Consider the following 24,344-nt stretch of genomic DNA (forward strand, 5'->3'; position numbering starts at 1 on the left):
CTGTAAAAGATGTATACAATTGAGGGTTAAATGAAACAACCTATACAATCAGGCCTAGCACACTACTAGAAATATAATGCTTATTAAAAATTTATATCACACTTACTCCTCTTTATGTTTCAAATATCTAGTGCTTATTAATGTCACATAATTTGAGAGGAGGTACCTGGTTGTCTGTTACTATGTTGAGTTCCCCTGGTGGCTCAGATAGTAAAGAATCTATCTGCAATGTGGGAGACCCTGGAGTAGGAAATGGCAACCCACTCCAGTATTCTTGCCTGGAAAATCATAGGGACAGAGGAGCTTGGCAAGCTACAGTCTGTGGGGTTGCAAAGAGTCAGACATGACTGAGCAAATAACACACACACTACCTGGTCGTCTATTACTGTGTTAAGGTTGGGGTCACTGAAGCATCATTAGACTAATATTATGATATAAAACCGGGTCACAGTTTTTTTAACGTAAAAAATGAAGCTACTTCTAATACATTAGATGCTTGTGGTGTTAGAGTAATAGCTGTGTCTTCTTGTTGTTCAGTTGCCAAGTTGTGTCCGATTTTTCGAGACCCCCTTGAACTGCAGCATGACAAACTTCCCTGTCCCTCACCACCTCCTGGAGTTTGCCCAAGTTCACATCCATTGAATCAGTGATGCCATCCAACCGTTTCATCCTCGTGTCATGATATATTTACATAAATATTTACCTGTTCAAATTTGGTTTTACCTTCCTACTCACTCCGCTTGTTCTAAAATCTCATCACAAATTTTAAAATCACCAGAAATTTTATAATAGCCTCAATTATGCTTGTCTTCAAAAATACATGGTTGCCTTTTTTCTTTCTTTCATTTACATATTTTGATTAATTAGATATTGAGTACAAAAACCTACTAAATTCCACATCTAGAATATCCCTATTTCTTAATTTTATATTCAGATATTTTAAAAACCCACAAAACTATGCTCTGATAAAATTGCATTAAACTAACAACTATAGTCTCTGAGCTGTTTTTAAATATTCCTAAAAAATTTCTAGTTCTATGATTATGATTATTATTAAAGCAATCTAAATATAAGCAGTTTTGTTGAAGATAAAGTAATTCAAATTATGAATATGTAACGTAAAACTTCTTAGAGTAATTAGCAGCTCTGGTTTACCTGAAAGATGCAGTTATCAGGAGCATGTAGTTTAATATTAGCACATCTCTAATATCGATGTTATTTAAAGCCATACATTAAGAATCATAAGCATCTGTAGTGACAGAAGAAGCATGCAACAAAGTACTGAAAAACTGGAATAGAATTAATTGGTTTTGGTCTACCCACTTCAAATGAGAAAATAGCAACAGAAAAAAATTAAACACTAAATGTATTCGTTAGGCAGGATCAGCAATCCTGCTGCCCACACATGATCTGCAATTAATTTGTAAATAAGAAGATTCATCACCTGGAGGATAATAAACTCTAGTTTTATGGCCCAAAAGACTAGACAAGTAAAAACCACTAATGAATGTACTGTATAAACATAGGGGCAAGAATGTACATTGGTTGAACAAGTGAGGATAACAAGGAGACTCTGTTTTGTTATTAAAGTAGACCAAAAGATACATGACACATATCTGGAGATTTTTCTGAAGTGTTAACACTGCTCAAAACAGGGTCACTTAAAAGGCATGGAAAAGTGTTACTACAAGGTAAGAAAGGCATAAGTTGATTTTTAGAAAGAATGCTTTTTTAAAAAGTAAAGATCAGTGTTTTTTAAAAAAAACAGATTAATATCTTAATTTTCATTGATTTTTCATAACTGCATATTAGAAAATCTTACTAATAATAAACTGAAGTGATTTTAGTTTAGATCTTAGTTTAGATTTAGTTTAGATCTTTATATGTGACTTGGACTATGAAGAGATGCCTTCAAACATTATTTATTGAGAAAATAAGTATTAAATGGAATTTCCAGTATTTCTGTACTTTGGGAAGAGGCTTTGATGTGAAAACTATTTTCCTTCCTCTAAGTTACAGTTGTATAACATGCCTTAATTTTAAACCATAAATAAAACACTCAACTTTATGTTGAACACGCAAATGAAACTCCATTCAGATGAGAATTTATTCTTTAGTGCCAACTGAGAATTTTGAGAAACACAGAGAGATAAAAAAATCAATTTGGATGTTTATTTAAAATAGAGGGTCCCAGTCTCCACCTCATACCAAGTGAAATACAATCTCTGCATGTGAAGTCTTGGCATCTGTATACAATTGTAGCAAAACCTCTTGTTGATTTTGAATCATACTAAAGTTTAAGAATGACTTTATTGTTAGTAAATATTTATTAGTTGGACTAGCACCAACTAATTGATGCTTTTGAAGTTTGGTGTTGGAGAAGACTTTTGAGAGTCCCTTGGACTGCAAGGAGATCCAACCAATCCATCCTAAAGGAGTGTTCATTGGAATGACTGATGTTGAAACTGAAACTCCAATACTTTGGCCACCCGATGTGAAGAACTGACTCCTTGGAAAAAACCCTGATGCTGGCAAAGATTGAAGGCGTGAGGAGAAGGGTTTGACAGAGGATGAGATGGTTGTATGGCATCACCGACTCAATGGACATGAGTTTGGGTAAACTCCGGGAGTTCGTGATGGAAAGGGAGGCCACGGCGTCGCAAAGAGTCGGATATGACTGAGAACTGAACTGAACTGATTATTTTCATTAGATATTTCCTTTTCATAAACAAAATTTATTTTAATAGACACAGGAAAATACTTTTCCAAAGTGTAAAAATTAGACCTAAATTACTTTTATGAAATAAGTTCTTAGGCCTGGAATCACCTTAATGGGATCAATAATATTAGTGCTAAAATTAAAAGGAGAAAGAACTCAAGGGAAGTCTTAATACAGTAAATAGTATACAAAATTTTGAATGCTCTAGAACTTAACTGTTATTTATAAATATAGTATATATATTAAAATATATCACTTATTAAGCTGTTTCAAAGCTGAAACTCCAATACTTTGCCAACCTGATGTGAAGAACTGACTCCTTGGAAAAGACCCTGATGCTGGGAAAGATTGAAGGCAGGGGGAAAAGGGGTCAACAGAGGATGAGATGGCTGGATGGCATCAGCATCACTGACTCAATGGACATGAGTTTGAGTGAACTCTGGGAGTTGGCGATGGACAGGGAGGCCTGGCGTGCTGCAGTCCATGGGGTTGCAAAGAGTTGGACACGACTGAGTGACTGAACTGAACTGAACTGAAGCTGTGTCAATTATTAAAATTTAGTACTCAAAACAAATGTCATAAAGTATTCAAAATAAATTCTATAAAACATGCAAAGGTCTATGCAATTCATCAATAGGATTTGACCCAATTCTTTTTTTTTTTTTTTGGATTTGACCCAATTCTAATAATTCTATCTGCCTGCTTTATTTGATTATTAACATTAGAAGTAGCTGTACTTTAAAACAAAGTTGGGGGAAAGGGAACATTTGCTGCTAGCAGTTGCTTTTAAGAAGTGATATCTGGAAATAGAGCTGTGATGGCTGGGTAGGCAAGGCATTGGACTCAAAATCCAATGGGGTCTCCCTGCTCAGGTTAGAATCCTGCTCACAGCATTTCTCAGTGAAATTAAAAGATGTTGGCTCTTTGGAAGAAAAACAATGACAAACCTAGACAGTGTATTAAAAAGCAGAGACATTACTTTGCCTACAAATGTCCATATAGTCAAAGCTATGGTTTTTCCAGTAGTCATGTAAGGATGTGAGATCTGGACAATTAAAAGGACTGGGCAGTAAAAAATTGATGCCCTTGAACTGTGATGTTGGAGAAGACTCTTGAGAGTTCCTTGGACTGCAAGGAGATCAAACCAGTCGATTCTAAAGGAAATCAACCCTGAATATTCATTGGAAGCACTGATGCTGAAGCGCCAATACTTTGGCCACTTGATGCAAAGAGCCAACTCATTGGAAAAGACCCTGATGCTGGGAAAGACCAAAGGCAAGAGAAGGGGACAACAGAGGATGAGATGACTGGATGGCATCACCAACTCAATGGATAAGATTGAAAGCCCATTTTAGAAAGATCTTAATCTTTATTGTTTAAAATGAACTTTTCTTTAAATCTTAAGGAGATAAATTTCACCAAACCTGAAAATTCACTTATGGGATTTACCTCAAAGGAAGACAGGGTTTTTTCCAAATAGTTTAACTTAAAGGGTAGAGAGTGTTACTTAGACATAGGCGCCATCTAGTGGCAAAGGGTGGTAGTTTGGGGGTAAGTGTTTTTTCATTGGATAAGAACAATATGAAACTGGCTACGTTTAGAGGTTTTGTTAAAGGCTTAAAAAAATGTCATTTTAAATTGTAGAGATTAAACTGAAAATTATTTACTGAATTTCAAAATAATTTATATTAATGAACATCACAGAATAAGGAAGAGGTTGAAAATTATGAAGGTAATATCAGCATATATAGTAAAGATATGGGCGATATAAAATGGAAAATCAATACAAATAGAATTTAAGAAAAAACTTTATTGAATATTGTTATAGATATTTACTATATACACACATTTTATGAAGAATGGTCTTCCTATGTTCAGAGCTCATTTTAAAAATTATTAATATGTGGAATTCTCTTTTCTCTGATGAAAGTGGTTACATCACTATATATTCAAAAAATTAGCCCATTGTAAGGAAAATTGGACTTTCTGATTATTTATAATTAACCAATAAATGTTTATTAAGTAGGTATTCTACATAACTAGGTTCTGGGGAATTAATGTGATTGAAAAAATATATAATCTCTATTTATAATCTAACAAACTATAGCTTACATGACAAGAGATTAATTACAAAAGAAAATACTTAGTAGGAAAATTAATTTAAATGACATTCAAAACATATAACCACTGTATAAACAAAGCTCAAGGAAGCGCATATTTGCTTATTCTGGTGCTTTGTACCAGCTCCAGAGAAATCATCTCTATTAAAAGTTTATTATGTGTGCTCATTATTTGGTCTGACATATATCTCTATAATTTCTTCCACAGGCATGTTCAAACATAAATATAATGTTTTCTTATATAAAGAATAATGTCGATTGTATGAAACCATATGTAACATGGCTGGGCCATGGTAGATATTTAGTTCCTTTAATTCGTTTAATCTTTAATACAGATAATCAAGAATAGTTATTGTGAAAACTGAACAAGTACTGAAGGGGAATGTTTTAGATGGGGTATGATTAGATAAGGGAAGATATAAGATGTTTTGAGTAAGATCTGGAACAGGGTGATAGGTATAAAAGGACAAAGAAGTAGCAAAAAGGCATATAAAATAGGAGCATAACATTGAAAGTTAACATGTTGTAGTAATGATTTAGAGATCCGTGTAAATGTATAGGTCAATGTGGAAAGTAAAAAGAAATAACACAAGAATGTGATTAGAATCATGCAAGGAATTCTCTCTTAAAGATTTACTTTATATCAATATGATAGGCAATAGGGAAAACTGTACTCAATATTAGGGTTATAAAGACTGATAAGATTAGATTCCTGAACTGAAAGAACACATAATAAACTAGGGTAAAAACATTTGCGGGGTATCCAAAATTATTTTGAATTTTACTCAGTTTATTGATAAATATATCCATTCAATGTTTTTATTTCTAAAGTGTTAATTTTCAGATTCTCATGCACTAATCACAGAGAAAGTGTCCATAGTTCTTTTGGTTGAAGAACCAAAGAACCATATCCCAGGACGGTCCCTAATGTCAGTGCATTTTTCTCGATCCTTATGATTTTCAGGGTGATTGTCAAGATGTAGTTTGGCCATGAAAGTCCTCCTTAGGTATCATTTTTTAATTCAGTATTCTACAGCAAGATTTGGAATGACTTGATGAGGTGTGCTGAATATTTTCTGCTGTTCATCCTCTTCACCCTGCTTTCTGCCCTAGGAGACTGGTTCCTAAAGACCAAATCATCTGGAGGCTGGTCTTAGCTTGAGACTGTGTGAATTCTGCTAAGGTCAGAGTTCCTGTCAGGCTGCCCATCCCCCAGAGCAACACTCATTTCAGCTTTGGTTACTACTACCTCCCTTTGCTGCTCAAGTCTAGGGAGAGTAATACCTTTATGTTGGCAGGTACTTCAACTGAATTCCTGCCCAGATCTTTGATTAAACTATCTTTTAATGGTATCTTTTGAATGTGTTTCTGTTTCCTGCTGGAATTCGGATATAAGGCTTCCAGTCACAGTCCCCAGAAGGAGATTATAGAAAAGGAATATACACTAAAAAAAAAAGACACTAGACAAAAGAGGCTATGTTTATGTTATGGTAACAAACAAGAACTAAAACCTTAGTGGTTAAAAAAAATAATAAAATAAAATAAAATCTTAGTGGTTTAACACATGGAAGATTATTTCTCTGTCACTCAAAGGTCACTATCATTGATGTAATTCTTCAAGGCAGCTATCATTCATGTGTCACTTAGCAATCTCATCTTCTTTGGTTTTCTGGCTCCAGTTTCTTACCACAAGACATCCACATTTGCTGCTGCAGGGGGAAAAGGAACTGGAAAATTGCACAGTGGCTTTTTACTGCCTCAGCCGAGAAGCAAAACACATCACTTCTTCTCATAGTTGACTGACTTGAAGCATCAGATCTCCCTGGCCAACTCCTAAGGGGCTGGGAACTTTAGTCCTGTGTGAGCTCAGGAAGGAAAAATGACATAGAATACCTACTATTGTGGTGTAATAAGCAATATGTGCATGCGCAGTCACTAAGTCCTGTTTGACTTTTTGCAACCCCATGAACTGTAGCCCATCAGGGTCTTCTGTTCATGGGATTTCCCAGGCAAGAATACTGGAGTGGGTTGTCATTTCCTCCTCCAGGGGATCTTCCCGACCCAGGGATCAAACCCTCATCTCCTGTGTCTCCTGCACTGGCGTCAGATTCTTTATCACTAAGCTACCTGGGAAGTCCCATAATAAGGAATATCTTTGGCTTTTGTCCGTGGTTCCTGGCACAGGGCTCCATTTTAACTTTCTGAGTGCTAGGAGTGACCCTTGTCATTCATAATAAGCCCCTTTATATCACACTTAAGTTTGTGCTGATGAGATAACTTAGAATAAGATCCCTAGATAGCCTCAGGATGGAACTGGTCACCAGAAAGACCAAACGATTAGTAGGAACTTGCACCCCCACCCACTGACTTCCAGGGAGGGGAGAGGGGCTGAATACTGAACTCTTTCAAACTCCTGAACAATGAAATTTAGAGAGCTTCCAGAATGATGAACAGATCAAGTTGGTGGGAGGGTGGCATACCTGGAGAGGACAGGGAAGGTCGGTGCCCTCCCCACCCAGTACTTTTCCATCTGCCTATTCCTTTGTGTCTTTCATAATAAGCTGGAATTACAGGCATAGCATTTTCTTGAGTTCTATGAGTCATTCTAGGAAATTATCAAACCTTGGAGGGAGAAGAGGTAATAGGAACTCTGGAATTTGCAGCCAAGTTAGACAGATGTGGACTGTCTGGTACCAGGGACTTGGTACTTAGGCCTGATGTTTGAGTGAGAGCAGTATTATGAGGTTGAGTCCTTAAACTTGTAAAATCCAACACTAACTCTGGGTAGTTAGGGTAGTTAGTATCAGAATAGTATTGAATTGTAGGACACTCAGATGGTGTCAGAGAATCAGAGAGTTAGAGATGTAGTTTTGGAAAAGACTAAATGTAGACATTGATAAGTTAAATTGTTATGTTAAAATTTAAGAGTAACAAATGAAAAAGATCAAATATCATATACAAACTCAATTGATTTATAGGTCATATGCAATAACTATAATAATAACACATAATGTTTACTAAATGCTTTACAAATATTAAGCCATTTAATCCTCATAACAACCCTATTTAACAAGTAGCATAATTGTCCACATTCTGGCTCTAGAATTCATGCTATTAACCACTAATGCTAAAATTTTATATATGTCTTTATTTGATTACAATTGCAATAGATATCAGCATATTTTATACAGGTAGCAATAAACAATAGTAAATGTGGCATGAAAAGATATACAAAATGTTAACAATTAGTATATGAAACTGAAAATCTTCATAGTTTAGAAAAAAAAAAAATTTGCTCTTGGCAGTCGGTGGAGATAGACTCATCCCTAAAACTAAAGTACTAGAAAATAGAAACAGTGGTGGTTTAGTTGCTAAGTCGTGTAAGACTCTTTGTGACCCCATAAACTGTAGCCTGCCAAGCTGCTCCGTCCATGATTTTCCAGGCAAGAATACTAGAGTGGGTTGTCATTTACTTCTCCAGGGGGTCTTCCCTGATCTTCCTCACAAAGGGATCAAACCCATGTATCCTGCGTTACAAGTGGATTCTTTACTGACTGAGCCACCAGGGAAGCCAATAGATTTGATGATATGTGAGAACTTATTACAGAAGTGTGACATTTCAAATCAGTAAGATAAAGACAAATTACTTAATAAAGTGAAGAACAGTTAGGTAGTAATCTTGAAAGAAATGAGAATTTAGAGACCTACTTTACTCCTTACACAAAAGTGAAATCCAGTTGATCAATAATTTAAATGTAAAAGTGTTTGAAGAAGGAAGAATGATTGTTTAAAATTTTTTTATGCTGTGAAATCCTTTTCTTTCTGCATTGAGTATATGCAACCCAGAAGCAAAAGCAAAATCAGCAAGCTTTCTTTGAAAGTTTTATGCAGTAAAAAATAACATAAACAAATTTACAGAGGGTGCCAGGTTTTCTCACCCACCATATCAACAGAGCAGTTCGGCATTATTCTGTTTTATGTACTGATGCTCCATGTAAGGTTCTATCTGACAGAATGTTCTTGTACTAGAGTAAGATAAAGAAGAGGAAGAAGTTGAAAAACACTCTTTAGTTGTGCACACTAAGGCCCAGAGCAGTTAAAGTCACAAAGTCACAATCTGCTCTAGACTTGTGCTGTTTTGTTGTTTATTTTGTTTCTTTTTATTATCCCTTTGTTAAGATTAAAGAAACACTATATTGCCATTAAAATAAATCATCTTTTTCAGTAATAAAATAGCCTATTGATTTTTTCAGTTTGTTTAGTCCTTAGTAGTTTTGAGTCTTTTTCATGTGTCCCATTATTGATTATTTACTTACTTATTAGCACTGTCTAAAAATACGTAGGTTAGGAAAAATGGAATAGACTTTGCAAAGAAATATATAATGAGTGTGTTTCTTTTAGAGTTATTTAAAAATTCTTCCAAACAATTAAAAATTCATTGAAAGAAAGTGAAAGTGAAGTCGCTCAGTCATGTCCAACTCTTTGCGACCCCATGGACTGTAGCCGACCAGGCTCCTCCATCCATGGAATTTTCTAGGCAAGAGTACTGGAGTGGGTTGCCATTTCCTTCTCCAGGGGATCATTAGAACTGCCTTAAAACTCCTTTTATAGTGTAAGCAAAATCCTGTGGACTCTGTTAAGGTATCTTTTTCTTATGCAGTTGTCAAGTGCGCAAGACAACTACTTGTGTTTATTTGGAGTTTATCCTCCTAATAAACACATTTCGTTAAAAAAAAAAATCATTAGAGGCCTTACTTGATGGTCCAGTGGTTAAGAATCCTCCTTGCAATGCAGGGGACACACGTTTGATCCTTGATCTAGGAGGATTCCACATGCCCTGAGCAACTGAGTCTGTGTACCACAACTAGTGAGCCCACAAGCCACAACTACTGAAGAAAGAAAGAAAGTGAAGTCGCTCAGTCCTGCCCGACTCTTTGCGACGCCATGGACAGTAGCCTGCACCAAGCTCCTCCGTCTATGGGATTTTCCAGGCAAGAGTACTGGAGTGGGTTGCCATTTCCTTCTCCAGGGGATCTTCCCACCCCAGGGATCGAACCTAGGTCTCCCGCATTGTAGACAGACGCATTACCATCTGAGCCAAGCCTGCATGCCTAAAGCCTGTGCTTCTCAGCAGGGGAGAAGCTTGTGCTCTGTAACAAGAAAAGACACTGAGATGAGAAGCCAGTGAACCACAACTTGAGAGTAGCCCACACTTGCTGTAACTAGAGAAAGCCAACACTCAGCAACGAAGAACCACTAGAGTCAGAAAGTAAAAAATGACAATAAATAAATAAATCTTTTTAAAAAATTCATTAGCAACACACAGCCTAATGAAAATTGGCATAATGCCAAATGTCCAAAATATCTTATTATAAAAAAGATGTCACCTTCAAGGTAATTGCATAGCACAGATACCATGGTTGGTATCACAACTCTAGAAAGCTGTTTTAACATGCTAGTCTCATAAAGTTACTTCTTATAAATATACATAAATTAACATTTATACATATGTGTACATACGTGATTTGATGTTGCATTGCATGTGAATATTAATTTAAGTTTTTTTATCAGAATGATTAATATTTCAGTTGCTCTTGTAAGTATTGATGGTCCAATCATGTTTTGAAACGTGAAATAAAAAATTCTTTCTCAGTAGGGAAAAGTAATCTGTGTTTATTTAATTCTTAATAAAATTATTTGTACTTTGAACATTGTACTCAACGGCTGAGATTTATTGCGAATGTTACCATCTACCTACAGAGAACTCTTGTCATTCATGAACATTAAATCCTCTTCATGAATTAGTTTATTTTTTCCCAAATTGTTTGGAATTCATTTATTTACACTAACATTTTTAAAGCTTAATTAAGGTTATTGCTTAATTTATTAAATACACAATAATTATACAATGCTATCACAAAATGCTAAGAAAAAAAGATTAACAAGTTTATAGTGAACTAATTTACAAATAAGTTCATTACAAAAATAGTTATACTCCAGTAATAGGACTCTTTATAGATCCAATTAATATCATCCAACAAAGATAATCTTGTTTAAGCTATGTCATTAGAGGCTAAGAAAGCTTTTGAAGCTTAATTGGAGCAGTATTTTCTGATATTTAACACATTTTTTTTATTTAATTTTCCTATTTCTAAGTGGATCAAATTTATTTTATAAAAAGTTCAGAACTTTATGTAAGTCCTAACCAATGGTTCACTAATATTTTTCTCTTAAAACAGGAGCTAAGTATAAGTTTCTGGATTTTATAAAATTAAGAAAAAAAATTTTTTTCTAATTCTTAAGAAGAGAATGGATTTTATGCAAACATTGTGCATATTGAAACAAATAATAAATGACAGTATTTTATTTCTTTGAATCCTGGTGTAGAAAAGCAGTTGGGTTTTTAGTAGTGATCTGATACAGCCAATTGCCTTGAGTGAGAATACACATAAATAGCGTCCTCAAGTGATCACTTAAAATTAAAAAATAAAAAGAAGCCATAATCTAGAGACACTGAGCTACTAGGTCTTCACTCTTCTTCCTTTTGGGCACTCTCTACCCTAACAATTTTAGGAGAGATACTTTAGTTTAATTCACTTATAAACTCCCCAAATAGTAAATGGAAGATAGGACATTATCAGTCAAAAAATTGGGTATCTCCCTGTACCTCTTAATTTAAAAGAACTGAAATATTTGATACTATTGTTGCCAATGATAAAGCCTTCTTTGATTATAGCTAATGAAGCTCTTCAAAACTGTCATGCTATATCTTCTGTGGAATAGAGAACATTCAGTATTCTTCTCGAAATAACATTCAATTGAATTCACCTGTTAGTTTTATTTTCTAGGTTAAAACCCCCAAATTAATCTCATCTTTATTCATGCTTTCTATTATTAAAACAATTACTATTGTTGTTTGTTCTTTTTCTTGAAATGTGATAAAAGCTAGATATAGGATTCTAAAAGGGGCCTAGTCAATGGCAAAAATAGGAAGAAATTACATCCTTGCATATGCTTTCTTGAACAAGAATGGGGAGGGGGAGGTTAAGAAGAATACAAATGAGAAAGATGGAGGTTGTGGTGAACTCTGTAACTGTAGGTAGTGGTAAGGAGAGAGAGAGATATACCCTAAAAGCACCGCATGTGCCTGTGAAAATGGCCAGAAGCATAACACTATATGGAAAGGAGCAGGCAGCTTTGGGGGGTGAGGAGAGAAAATATGATGAAGATTGGTCATCCACCAAAATGGAAAATAAATTTTTAAGATTAAAATTAAATGTATTCTTTATCAGCCATCATGCGTGATGAAGTCAGCTTTTAACTGTGGATTACCACGTCATTTTTCCTGTGTATGCTAGCAAAATTACATTACTTGCCAGTTTCAACTCACTGAAGAAAGTAAAAATTTGGGAATATTTATGCAAAGTTAATAACAAAACATGCATATTTTGAAGCAAAAAACAATGAAGAGATCTTAAAAATAGACTCAGGAATATGTAAAACCATTAGAAGGGGGTCAGATGGATTGGGTAATGATTTTAAGGATTTGCTTGGGGGCATTTGTGTTGGGATTTAAACTATGATAAGCAGGATTTGATTTTTTTTGTGTTTTTGCTTTTTTTGCTACAAAGTGAAACAGGTAGACTCTATAGATGTGAAATAGTGGTCACTAGATATTTAAATTTGAAATTCTTATAAACAAAATTCTGTGCAAAATGACTCAATATCATATATCATTTGCTTCAGTTCGGTTCAGCCGCTCAGTTGTGTCTGACTCTTTGCGACCCCATGAACCGCAGCACGCCAGGCCTCCCTGTCCATCACCAGCTCCCAGAGTCCACCCAAACCCATGTCCATCGAGTCGGTGATGCCACCCAACCACCTCATCCTCTGTCATCCCCTTTTCCCACTGCCTTCAATCTTTCCCAGCATCAGGGTCACATTTGTATATTCAGCTTATAGGCCACCATGGCTATTCTAAATATACTATTCTGAAACCAGAGCTTTTTCTTATAATTAATATTATCTATTCCTTGAATTTGGGATTATTAGAAGTGAAGTTTAAACTATTGGATAATTCTACCTATCATACCATACTCTTTGGTTATCCATATTTTCCAAGTTGAATATGCTTAATTCTAAGTACTATCCTAGACAAAATGTTACAAATCTGCTTTTAAAGTCCTATGTAAATATGTAAATAAATATTAAGATGTTCTAAAGCCAAAGTATTTGAGAAGAGAGAAGGTGTGAATCATTAGAAAAGATTGACCTGGGCTTGAAACTTGTGTGCTATATGCTAAGTCGCTTTAGTCATGTTCAACTCTTTGTAACCCTATGGACTGTAGTCTACCAGGCTCCTCTGTAAATGGGTTTCTCCAGGAAAGAATGCTGGAATGGGTTGCCATCTCTCCTCCAGGGGATCTTCCCAACCCAGGGACCAAGCCCCCGTGTCTTATGTCTCCTGCATTGGCAGGTGGATTCTTTACTACCGGTGCCACCTGGGAAGCCCCTGGGCTTGAAACCTGAATTTTCTAAATTTCATGCTCATCATTTGAAAAGTGATGGTGTTGGACTTTTAAGTCCATGTCAACTATTTTCTTGTTAACTCTTTGCCTGAGGTAGTTCAATCTCAATTTCCTTCTAAGACCCTAAAGTATACAGTGATAATCAAGACAGATACAGTCCCTGTCTTATAGAACTTAGGGTTGAGTGATAGTAAAAGCTGACATTATTTTTATAGGCCCAGTACTATGCTAAGTGCATCATACGCACTATTTCATTTAGTCACATAATCCTACCAGGTTGTTAATATTATTTTGATTTTATAAAGAAGAAGACTCAAGCTTATAGAGATTAGGTGACTTGCCCAAGGTAAGTAAAAGATGGAACCAAGATTTGATTGTAGAACTGTCAGATACCACGGTCTGGATTATTGCAGCCATGTAATAAGTCTTAGAGTCAAGTAGTATAAATAATTTACCTTTATTTTCTTTTTTTCCCACAGTTGTTTTGGTTATTTTAAGTCCTTTACATTTCCATATGAATTTAAGAATCAGCTTGGAGAGAACTGATAACCCAGCATTAAATCTGATTCTGTTACTTAGAAATATTTTGATCCTTTGGGGTCCTGCTTTTAAGCTTTTTAAGTAGGACCAAAACCTGCTTTTCACATATGGCTAGTCATTCCCCATTACTGAAACATACCATTCTTGGTGCTCTTACTGATGCTGTTTTAATTATGAGGTTTTTAGCTTTTATTATTGTTGTTATTCCTGGCCCTTATGAACCACTCTACCCTCTAATTCTTTCACACGGTTCTTTCCCCAGCCACATGCATGTACTGATTACCAATCAGCTGCATATTCAAGGTGGTCACTCTAGATCTCTGGCATTCTCCCTGTGTATCTCTCTCCTCTCTAGTTCTCTGCCTGATGAACTCTAGCAGCCTGGCTTCCCCAGACTCCCACCTCTGTTTCTTCAATTCTGGTAGGCCTCTGGGTTCACCTGAGTTCTTTTCTTCCTGTGTTGAGACTTGGACATTTTCTTCAGGCAGTGAACTGGGACAACTGGAAGAACTAGAGCACTCTGCTCACTTGTTTTCCATCCCTCAGTGTTCATTGTCTTTTTTTTTTTGGCTGCACCATGTGCTTTTGGAATCTTAGTTCCCCAACCAGGGATCGAACCCAGGCCCTCACCAATGAAAGCACAGAATCCTAACCACTGGACCACTGGGGACTTCCCCTCATTGTTCTTTGATGTTTGATGTCCATTGTCTTCTTCCTTCCCACTAGAGATGACAGTCTCTCTAGCAGTTAGCCATTAGAGTGTAAACAAAAGTGATTATGTGTAAGTTCTAGTTCAAGCTCTCAACTAAAAGCTGCTTGCCCCTAATTCCTCTTTCCCTTTCCTACATGCCATGATATGAGAGGATGAAGGCACAGCTGGGAGACGGACCTCAGGCTTCTGAGAACCTCATGGAGCAGTGCCACTCTGACCCCCTCACTACTGTGATCTTCAGGCGAGATAGAAAGAAATGTGATGACTTGTTTTGCTGTCGTTCAGTTGCTCAGTTGTGTCTGACTCTTTGAAGTGCCATGGACTGCACCATGCCAGGCTTCCCTGTCTCTCACCATCTCCCAGAGCTTTGCTCAAACTCGTGTCCATTGAGTCAGTTATACCATTCAACCATCTCATCCTCTGTTATCCTCTTCTCCTCCTGCCTTCAATTTTTCCCAGCATCAGGGTCTTTTTCAATGAGTTGGTTCTTCACATCAGGTGGCCAAAGTTTTGGAGCTTCAGCTTCAGCATCAGTCCTTCCAATTTATATTCAGGATTGATTTCCTTTAGGATACTGTTTTGATCTCTCCTTGCTGTCCAGGGGACCCTCAAGAGTCTTCTCCAACACCACAGTTCAAAAGCATCAATTCTTCGACACTCAGCGTTCTTTATGATCCAACTCTCATGTCCATACATGATTACTGGAAAAACCATAGCTTTGCCTATACTGAACTTTGTAGGCAAAGTAATGTCTTTGCTTTTTAATATGCTGTCTAGATTGGTCATAGATTTTCCTCCAAGGAGCAAGCATCTTTTAATTTCATGGCTGCAGTCACCATCTGCAGCAATTTTGGATAACTTGTTTAAGCTATTACTATTTTGGTCTTTGCTAAAGCAACTCATATACTAATCAGTACAGCCAAGGAAAGTAAATATCTTCCCAGATTCATACACACAGGAAGTAATGCAGTTAATTTATCAACCCAGATTTATCTATGATCATAATCATTGTCCCAGGTTTCCCAAATTTTGGTTATATTTGTGCCATTTTCACAATTTGTGCCATATCCACTTATTATTTGTGTCATTGTTTACTTAATATTTTTCCTTAAATAGATGCTTTTAGAAGAAATTGTTCTCTTAAGCAATAATAGTCATTAAATTAAAGGTCTGATATGCTCTTTATGTATTTTTCTAGTATACATCAAAATAAATATATATCCATTAATATAAAAGATGTCCACAGATGTCCAAAATCATCTTGTGTACCACCTGTGGTATTCATGAAAAACACTGAGAAATACACTGTATTTTGATTTTGCCTCTTAATCAATTAATCACAATGAGTAGAGATCACAGTGAGTAGAAAGACCAGACTTATCTGGAAGAATTAATTACATGATACACTTCCCTCACTGTATCCTCAAGATATTCAAGATAGTTGTTCACCAATTTCCTCTGTTATTTGCCAATGTTATGAACAGATCTATGACTTTTCAAATTTCCCTGTTGAGTGTCGTCTCCTTGGAGCAGCATTCCAATCTCAGTGGACTGCTAAACCCATGCATCTGCCTGTTTTAGAAAGAAGGTAGTCACATACATTCTAAAGTGTCACAGACATCTAAAATTATACCTCTTAACACTTTAGAAAAATAAAATGATAACACAGAAGGAAGTGACATTAATTGCATATCAGTTGCTTTTCCACCAAATTAAAAAAAAAATCACTGGTTACTATGAATTTTAGTTCTGCTACTAACTGGCAACAGGACCTTTGTCATGCAAAGTATCCTCTTCAGGTTTCATTTTACTGAAGTGAAAAATGAAGAGTTTGAAAATATGCAAAACAAATTTAATAAGAACTCCATAGTAAAGAATGTGCCACAGTCATGACTTGGCATTTCAGAAAAGAGTAAATATAAACGGTCAACAAACACTTGAAAGATATTCAACTTTATTAGTAATCAGGAACACGTAAATTAAAGCAAAATGATACATCACTGTACTTTCATTAGCTTGGCAAAAATTAAGAGGTCCAACAAAATTAAATACTAGTGATGACATAGAGCAGCAAGAAAGTTTGAACGTTAAATGGGATTACAATTTGACATTATCAAGTTAAAATTGACAACATGCATGCCTTTGAACCCAGCAATTTTGCTTGTAGGTATATAGTCTTGAGAATCTCTTGGTTAGAGAGACCAGGGAATATAGAGAATGTTTATAGCAGCGTTGTTCATTATAGCAAAAAACAAAAAAACTAGAAACGATCCAAATGCACATCAACTCAAGAATGATAAATGGTGATATAGTAATCAGTTCAGTTCATTTCAGTCGCTCAGTCATGTCCAACTCTTTGCGACCCCCTGGACCCCCTGGCAGTACCCCAGGCTTCCCTGTCCATCACCAACTCCTGGAGCCTACTCAAACTCATGTCATCCAACTATCTCATCCTCTGTCATCCCCGTAATACAATAACAAAAAAAACCTGAAAAGACAGACAATAGAAATTTGCAAGTCTTCAGAATGTACATGGTAATTAAAACTTTCAGCCAGAATAAAATAGTACATAAAGCCCTATAGAACGAAAGGAGAATTGGATGGAAAATGGCAGAGGAAAAAGGACCAACAAATTTCCTTTTCAAAAGGCAGAGGAAAAAAATCCATACAAAACCTTTAATACTCATCTAGTATCAATTTCCTTTACCCATTATAAATCAAATGTTATTTTCTGTGTCTTCCATACAGTTTCTTTCATCAGAAACCCTTTTGTATTGATCAAAATTACTTTGTAATACAAATTATCACTTTTTTAAATCTTTTTTTTGGCTACACTGGCTTCCCTAGTGACTCATGTGGTAAAGAATCTGCTTGCAATGCAGGAGACTTGGGTTCCTTTCTGGGTTGGGAAGATCCCCTGGAGAAGGAAATGGCTACCCACTCCAGTATTCTTGCCCAGAGTATCCCATGGACAGAGGAGCCTGGCAGGCTACAGTCCATAGGGTCACAAAGAATTGGACACGACTTAGCAACTAACACATGCAACAATGTGCAGGGCTTGCCCGATCTCACTATCCTGACCGAGGAATCAAACCTGTGCCCCCAGCAGTGGAAGGGTGAAGTCCGAACTACTGGACCCCGAAGGAATTCCTCCCCGCTTTTTAAAAATCTTAACAATATATTTGGTTTCTGAACTTAAGGGATGTCAATTTGGAATCATTTGAGTTATCCTGTGTATTTTACTTACTTTGCTAGAATGCAGTAAGTTAAATTTTAGAGGCTTCTTGGAAACAGAGGTTATGCTTTTTTACCCAGTAGTAACTTGAATACGTACTCTGAATGCTGATTTATCCTTTTCATGGCATCTTTTCTTTGTAGGTGCTAAAAAAAATCTTTGTTATTTGCTCAAACAAAGAACAATAAGGAAATTACTTGAGAAAATTAAATTTTATTGACACCAAGGATACTTAGGCCACATCACCAAAAAAAATTATGGCAATATCAGTAGTGCCTTTTAAATTAAATTACAAATTGGAAGTGTTTAACAACATATGGTCCATTTTTCTTGACATATATGATTAAGAATATATCTTTTTATCAAAATGTAAAATACCATCTGGCAGAAGTAACAATTATTCTATTGGCTTTATACATTAAATCACTGTACTTCAAAAAGTAAATATTTTCCTATTTTTCCTTTTTCTTGTGCTAGATCTATTTATAATATTCAAAACTGTAATTCAAACACTATAATTAGGTATAACAATTAAAACTGATTTTGAATTTTGAACAGAAAACAATGTTTCTTAAATTTTTCCAAACATTTCTTAAAGTTTCATTTTGCAATAGCTCTTTTCTAATATTCATGATTGTAAATTTAGGCTATCTGAAAACCTACTGTTACAACTTTTTGTTAGACACATAGTTAGACTTTGTGTATGAAAGGAATTATATGTATATGCATGTAGTGCTGTTTACAAAAAGGAAGGAATTTTTATAATAAGGTTCATGCATTTTGAACATATGTAGTAATGCTAATAGCCAGAGTTTTTCATTCATTTGACAAACCTGTCAGGTTCAGAAGATACCAAAGGAGCAGGAAAAGTTTCTCTCTGATACAGGCATATTATATATCTAATAAGGTAAACTTCTGCAATATATGATTTTAGGAAACATATCAAACAATTCACAATTTTGTGCATACAGTGGGACTATATAGCCACACTGGGACTAACCCAAACAATGAATGCTTTAAGCATTAGATGTAATATTTGTATCAGATATGTGGCCTGAATTCTATAAATTTTGTTGTTTATTTAACTTTAAAGAATTGATAATTTCAAGAGGGGCTATTAGATTTTAGATATTTCTGATCCTTTTGAGTATTCTTAGCAAGCAAACTACTTGAATAAATATCATTCTAATATTTAAGTATCTATGATGGCTAGGCCCTACCCACTGCTCTCAAGAAGCTTAAAATTTAGATGCCAAAGGCAAACAAGTAAAATAAGGATGATAGAGTAGGACTGTAGGGTAAGCAATGTGACTGTTATTTACTGATCATACTTCAACCACTGGGGTAAAATATGGGGATGGGAGATGGAAGAAAGGACATTTTAGACAGAAGTCATACTTTGGTATGACTAAATAACAAATTTGAGGATTTTCTTCTCTTTTATATCAACTATATTGTAGTATAAACTATATACAATAAAATGTACTTAAGTGTACAGTATGATTTTTGATAAACCACCACAATAAAGAAATAGAATATTTCTGACCACCCAAAAAGTTCTTTCACACCCCATGCAGCATCTAACTCCACACTGAACCCCCAAGAGAATCGCTGATCTGCTTTCTGTCACTATGTATGTGATTCCATTTGTTTAGAGTTCATTAAAATTGTGTTTTACAATATGTACTCTTTTGTGTCTCTTTTCCATCAGTATGATGTTTTTGAAAGTCATCCATGTTATTGCATATATAAGTGGTTTCCTCTTTACTGCTGAACATTATTGTGTTGTAAGGACATACCACATTTTATCCACTTACCAGTTGGGAAACAGTTGGATTATTTCCAGTTTGGGGCTATTATGAATAAAACTGCTATGAACTAGTATGTTTAAGTCTTGGTGTGGACAAATGTTTTTATTGACTTTTGGTAAATATGTAAAGTGGAGCTGCTGGGTCAAATAGCATTTTTTTTTTTTTTTTTTTAGCTTGCAGGATCTTAGTTTCCTGAACAGGGATTGAACCTGGGCCACAGAAGTGAAAGTACTGAATGCTAACCATTGGAGCACCGAGGAGTTCTCTGGTAATTGTACTTTTTAACTTCATTTTTTTAAAAAAAGATGCCAGAATGGGAATTCCCTAGAGGTAACAGTTGTTAGGACTCTGTTCTTTCACTGCCTAGGTCTCTGTGTAGCCTGCTGCCACCCCTCCCTCCCCCCAAAATCCAACAATGCCAGAACAATTTTCAAAGTGGTCAAACCATTTACGTTACTGTTTGCATGGTAAATGTACTTTTCATCCTCTTAGTTTCAAAATATTTTGTCTTTAAAATGTGTCTTTTGTGGCTTGCATATAGTTTTTTTTTTAAACCCATTCTACAAATCTTTTAATTAGAATATTTAATCCATTTGTGATGCATTTATTTAGTTACATTTAATGTAATTACTTATGGAGAAGGCAATGGCACCCCACTCCAGTACTCTTGCCTGGAAAATCCCATGGACGAAGGAGCCTGGTGGGCAGCAGTCCATGGGGTTGCTAAGAGTCGGACACGACAGAGCGACTTCACTTTCACGCATTGGAGAAGGAAATGGCAACCTACTGCAGTGTTCTTGCTTGGAAAATCCCAGGGACGGGGGAGCCTGGTGGGCTGCCGTCTGTGGGGTCGCACAGAGTCGGACACGACTGAAGCGACTTAGCACTAGCAATGTAATTACTGATAAGATAGTATTCGTGCCTGCCATTTTGCTATTTGTTTTCTTAATGTCATATATTTTTCTGTTCTTCTATTCCCTCTTACTCCCACCTTTTATGTTAAATACTTATTTGTACCTTTTAATTACCTTTGTACCTTTAATTACCAGTCCATCCTAAAGGAAATCAGTCCTGGGTGTTCATTGGAAGGAGTGATGTTGAAGCTGAAACTCGAATATTTTGGCTCCCTGATACGAAGAGCTGACTCATTTGAAAAGACCCTGATGTTGGAAAAGATTGAAGGCAGGAGGAGAAGGGGACGACAGATGAGATGGTTAGATGGCATCACTGCCTCAATGGACATGAGTTTGGGTAAACTCTGGGAGTTGGTGATGGACAGGGAGGCCTGGTGTGCTGAGGTTCATGGGGTTGCAAAGAGTCAGACACGACTGAATTACCTTGTCATTTCTTTTATGATATATTTTTTTGAGTATCTTCCTAGTGGTTGTTCTAGGCATTACTCAGTTTCTCAGTTTTGTTCTCTGAACACCTAGCAGGGCAGCTAATGGGTAAACGTTGTTGTCTTAGCGGTGGCTCCTAGGGCAGGAGGAGAAGGGGACGACAGAGGATGAGGTGGTTGGATGGCATCACCAATTCAATGGACTTGAGTTCGAGCAGGCTCCAGGAGTTGGTGATGGACAGGGAAGCCTGGCATGCTGCAGTCCATGGGCTCCCAAAGAGTCAGATCCGACTGAGCTACAGAACTGAACTGGGGATTACAAGTACCAATTTAGAACAATACAGCTTGGATTAATACCAGTTTAATTTCAATAGTATACAAAACCTTAGCTACTATATAGCTTCATTCCCTCTTGCTTCCTTTGTACTGTAATTATGATACAAATTAGATCCTTATACATAATATGCCTATCAACAAAGATTTTTAATTACTATGCAGCTGTAGTTTAAATGGGAGAAAAAAGAATTATAAACAAAAAATACATTTATACTTTTATAATTACTTATATAGTTACAAGTTTCCTTTATATGGGTTTGAGTTATTGTCTAGTTTTTCATTTCAACCTGAAAGACTCCCTTTAGAATTTCTTGTATGTCAAGTTTCCTAGTGACAACTTGTTGTTATTTTTGTTTATACATGCATTTGGGGAATGTACTAATTTCTCCTTCATTTTTGAAGGATAGTTTTCCTGGATACAGAAGTCTTAGCTGACAGTCTTTCAGCATTTTGAACATGTCATCCCACTGCTTTCTGCTTCAGTAGTTTTGGTTGTTTATAAATCTTATTTAGGATTATGTGAGGAGTGGCTTCTCTCTTGACACTTTCAAGATTCACTCCTTGACTTTCGTTTTCAACAGGTTAATTATAATGTGTCCAGATGTGTATTTCTTTGAATTTATCCCACTTAGACTTTATCAAGCTTCATGGATGTGCGGATTAATGTTTTTTTTTTTAAATAAATTTGGAAAGTTTGTGACTATTAAGTGTCATCACATAGTATCAATAGTGTATACATGTCAAACCCTATCTCTCAATCCTTTCTGTTCTCCCCTTTCCCCCTTAGCATCCATCCTTTAGTTCTCTACATCTGTGCTGCTATTTCTTCTTTATAAATGAGATGGTCTATTCCGATTTTTTAGATAGCGATTTTTGCGTGGGAAATTCTGTATAATTGTGCCACTCAAACAGTTTTGGATTCAGATGTTGCAATCTTTCCTTTCCCCCTATCCAGTAGACTGATCACCTTTCTTGATTTAGGAATGCTTTAAAGATGCTAGTTACTTAGAACATATCTTACAAAGTGAGAGGGGCTTGGTAAACGTCCTGCCCTGAACAGAGCCTGTGCTGAATTGTGACATAAACTTGTCAATAGTCATTTCTCGGGCGGTTTTGCTCTCTCAACACCTAGCAGGGGAGCTAATGGGTAAAACGTTATTGTTGATAATTACTAGGAGAAATGTGAGTAAATGATTTCTTAAGTTTTGTAAATTGGGCTTACAACAGATGGTTTCGCTATTAAGGAAATGTTTGTTTTCCTTGAAATTCAATCTTCACAAATTGGTAAAGACAAGAAGATGAATAGACTGCACTATGGAAAAGAACATCAGACCGACCGATTTCCACTGTTTTCACACTTCTCCCTTTTCTCTCTTGCTTCTCAGGTAACCACGTTAAGTTTAGTTCAACTGAACCTTTTCGTTTTGAAGTAGGGCCGGCCGCGATGAACACCAAAACGAGAGGAGTTCTGGACTTCGCATTCCTACACTTCCATTTCCTATCCAGTCACCTCCCAGGGTGCGCAGGCCAGCGTCTCGGATCTCGGGCGGGCAGATCGCCGAGAAGCGGGGAAGGCAGACGTGAGGGCGGAGCAGCGAGGATGTCCGAGGACGTCCGGCGCTAACTTCCGCCTCGCCCTCCAAGCCTGCAGTCTAGAAGCTGGCCCGCTCCGTCTGTCGCGGGCGCTACTCCAGGGACGCCTGCCCGACTCCCGAGTCGTCTCCAATTGGCCGTCGGAGGAACGGAAGCCGAAGAGGAGCAGTGAACCCGGAAGTGCTTCGCAGCGGAGGCCCGGGCGACTCTTTTGAATGGAATCGGGCTGATTCATCGCCGGTTCGCCGAGCCGGAGCCGGGCCCAGTCCGAGCTGCTGCTGTCGCTGTCGCCGCGTCATCGCTCCTGGAAGACAAGGGTCCAGACCGCGACTTCCCTCTCCGCCCGCCTTCAGGTAAGCCTGTGAAGGCAGGCCTCAGATGTCCGCGGAGGCAGCCGCGGTAGGCCGCTGCTAGCCCCGTGCTTTCCTGAGTCACGTTGCCCAGCCGAGTTGCCACTGGGGCCCCGGGCGGTGAGGGTGGAGTCCAGGTTCCTTCGTCCTCCTCGCTGGCTTCCCGGGTCTCTGATTAAGTTAGGTCTGGATGTAGTTTCCTTCCGGGCGTTTCTGCTCCGCTGAATTCACCAGACTTTGGGAACCTCTGCTCCCTATAGAGGGAGAATCCTTGGTTTTGGCCACTGTTTGTGTTCTGTTGAAAGTTACCCCTGTGTTGAAAAACTTCCCACTAGACAGGAAACAAGGGTGAGAGAATAAAATGAACTTTACCGTTGACTGCATGTTTGCTTTATCACTTCTCCCAAGGATAGGCCTTGACCCATTTTCTTTTAGTTTTAGGTTTTTATCTCCCTTCAAAAACAAACAAAACCCAGAGTTGCACTGGTTTTTAACCTTGAAACTCTTAAAAACAAAGTGCGGTTATTTCTGCTCTGCGTTTGAACTTACTTTCAATTTGTCCTAATTGAGTAGTTGTTGATGAGTTGATTACATTTCCTGTTTTCGGTAAAGTCGAGATCTGCTACTGTGTGTTACATCTTGGAACTCAGTTTTCTTGGGGACACTACATTGTGTCAGTCAAAGAAGAAAAATGTAAAGTTCTTGAAAAAGTTTGGAAATAAATCCAGTGATCGAAGGAAAAATTCTTGAAATTAAAATGCTATCCAAAAGTTGGTAAAAGATTTAATGGGAAAGGTAAGGAAGAGGTTTTAAAAATGAGCAAGAAATGTACTTCTAGAGTGAAAATTATTTTTTTCCACTGCCCACAAAATTACTTAGTTCTGCTGACTCGATGTTTGTGAGTAAGCACGACAGCCACTGATAATGGTGAAATAACAGAAAAAACGGAATACAGTTGTAATGCAGATGATTAATATAGTAGTCTTCTAGTCTTGTCCTATAAAACTACCAACTGGCTCATTTAAAGTTTAAATTGGGTATGTTTTAAACATTCAAACTTA

General features: G+C 36.8%; 1 protein-coding gene and 1 non-coding gene across 2 annotated transcripts in view; both read left to right on the forward strand.

Annotated features, from left to right (window-relative positions):
* The first annotated feature begins 3,530 nt into the window (after positions 1-3,530).
* Positions 3,531-3,612, forward strand: TRNAL-CAA. The gene has a single exon. It is a non-coding gene; the product is annotated as a tRNA-Leu (tRNA).
* Positions 3,613-22,767: 19,155 nt separating this feature from the next.
* The window catches only part of PSMD14 (proteasome 26S subunit, non-ATPase 14), a 99,864-nt gene continuing 98,287 nt past the window's right edge, over positions 22,768-24,344 (forward strand). Inside the window, exon 1 of the mRNA XM_043487704.1 lies at positions 22,768-23,286. The gene's annotated coding sequence lies outside the window, so the exon portion shown is untranslated. The remainder of the gene's footprint in view (positions 23,287-24,344) is intronic.

Source organism: Cervus canadensis, chromosome 15, assembly GCF_019320065.1.
Source record: "Cervus canadensis isolate Bull #8, Minnesota chromosome 15, ASM1932006v1, whole genome shotgun sequence".
Classification (NCBI taxonomy): domain Eukaryota; kingdom Metazoa; phylum Chordata; class Mammalia; order Artiodactyla; family Cervidae; genus Cervus; species Cervus canadensis.